The sequence below is a fragment of the Propithecus coquereli genome, unplaced genomic scaffold, assembly GCF_000956105.1.
Source record: "Propithecus coquereli isolate 6110/MARCELLA unplaced genomic scaffold, Pcoq_1.0 Scaffold58, whole genome shotgun sequence".
NCBI lineage: Eukaryota > Metazoa > Chordata > Mammalia > Primates > Indriidae > Propithecus > Propithecus coquereli.
Window position 1 is genome coordinate 7,125,840 of NW_012151729.1, and position 2,329 is coordinate 7,128,168.

At 39.1% G+C, this 2,329-nt stretch overlaps 1 protein-coding gene across 1 annotated transcript in view; it reads left to right on the forward strand.

Annotated features, from left to right (window-relative positions):
• Window positions 1–2,329, forward strand: part of PRELID2 (PRELI domain containing 2) — an 80,616-nt gene that overhangs the window by 16,472 nt on the left and 61,815 nt on the right. The window lies entirely within an intron of this gene.

Consider the following 2,329-nt stretch of genomic DNA (forward strand, 5'->3'; position numbering starts at 1 on the left):
TACATTTTTAAGTATATCTAATTGAAGCTTCTTGAATGTGGCCTTATTTGATTACAGCTAAATTAACGTGGCATTCCAACATGGAAAGGTTCCCCACCCCTGCTGTAGACCCTATTCAGATTTTGCCAGTTGTCTACTAATATCCCTTTTCCAGTCTAGGATCCGGCCCAAGATCCCACATTGCATTTAGTTGTTATGTCTTAGTGTCCTCCAATGTGGGACAGTTCCTCAGTCTTTCTGTGTCTTTCTAGACCATGATGGTTTTGAAGAATGCAGGGCAGTTATTTGCAGTCATTGATTGTATCTTTAACTGCATTGGGTTTATGCATGCATTTAATGTTGAGATAAGAGGATTTTCCTTTGTGTTACAATGATAAACTATCCTTTCAAAAAACTTCACTATGCCATTGCTGATTATTGGACATTTTTGAAAGAGAGAGGTTGATGTGCCAATGTGCTGTTGGTTGGCCTTTGTTTAGAATCATCGCTTATTCTGGCCAGAAGAACCTTTGAGGATCACTTGGTGGTTCACTGCCCTGGCCTCACAGGTGGCAGCATCGTGGTCTGCATGTCTTGATCCTTTGTCCTTTGTTCTTTCTATTTCATCATCCTTCATTTCAGAACCTTCATTGGTTCTGAAAGACCAATGAATAGCCATTCAACTTATCTTCTGACTTAAATATGTTTTGTCCTTGATCATTGAGATTTTGATTCGTCGATAGCACATTTCACCTTGATATAAAATCAACTTCGCTTATGTTCTGAGACAGACTATTGCATAGAGCCCATAAGAGGGATTTAGCATAGGTCACAATGATTCCTTTGTATAGCTAAACACCAGATCTCTTTTCAGCAACCCCATCTCTTTGCAAGCAGCTTGGGTAGCAGATTCCTTTAATGCTTATAAAACAGGCATGTTAATATATCAGACATTTTAGGTCTTCTTTGCCTTCTTGGTAGGACTCATCAGACAGATCTGTCAGCTTACTTGCTTGCTTGAGCTCTCTCGGGTAACCCTTTTTGAAAGTTGGTAGACAATGACTCCTTTGAATGTCATTGACTTTTTGGGGGATGGGGGAATTAATGTTATAAAAGACAGGCATCGACTTTTGAGCTTTTTGCAAGGTTGATATTTTAATAACTCCTTACTCTTAAGAGCAGGCTTTCTGAAAGCTTATGGATTTTTTCCCCCCTCAGCATAAAAGAAAGGTAAATGCCATATCTTCATGAAGCTCCTCCCATAAATATATTGAATATTATTTCTGTAATTAGATGGACTCCTTCTTGGCCTCTCACTTTTGTTATTACATTTGTTTTATGTATATTTTCTTTTTCCCCCCCCCATATTGTGCAGTTTTTGGCTTCTTTTAATATGTTAAAAAATACATGAAATAAGGGAATATGACAGCCTTAGGAGAATCTACGTTTTACCTTGATAGACTGTTAAATACATACAATGTATACAGTGGTGTTTGCAACAGATTCATATCTTGGGGAAAGGGAAAGCAGTTAGTTTACACATTCTGTGAAGAAAGTGAAAACCATAGGGAAGTTCAAAATGCGGTCAGATGCACCTCAAAAAAATCCCTTAAATCACTCATAGGATATAGCATGTATGTCATATGTATACATTCTCATGGGATCATTCTTATGCACACTGCAGTTTGTGATCCACTGAGCCAGAGACAAGGAAGACAAGGACTTTGGGCAGATACCTGCATCCTCAGACCACATTGCTTCCATGAGAATCTCTAGTGCGAAATGGAGATTGGAGAATTCCAGTGTGACCCAGCTTGTGTGCAGTCCTTATGCCATTATGTTTTTAACAAAAATACTCTGTACCTAAATAATTTTTGATAGGTTTCGTTGCTTTGGGGAGGACTGAATGAGCTCATGCACTTGGCAGCCTCTTTGTAACACAGGGCCCCGCGCAGACACAGCAGATCCTCAGTACGTCTTTGATGAGTTTGGTTCTGAGCTAGCTTGATCAGTTTCACAGTCACGCTGTGTTTGAAAAGGTGTCCAGAAAAACCTGGCCACCTGCTTCCTGTCTTCCCAGGTGGGTGCTTCTCTTGTTGACCTTCTCTGAGCAGCTTTCCCTCTTTCAACCCCTTCTAAGTAAATTTTCATGAATTAAAATACGAGTATTCAAATTACCACAAGATGGTGTCAGATCATTTCAAGTAACGCCAGGTAGGGGGAGCCTCAGTTCAATAAATCTTTTATTTTAAAAACATTAAGATAGGTGACTTTCTCATCATGGTATTTAGCTATTACAAATAAATCCCTAATTTCTTTTATCATTCTTGTATGGAAACTTGAGGCTCAC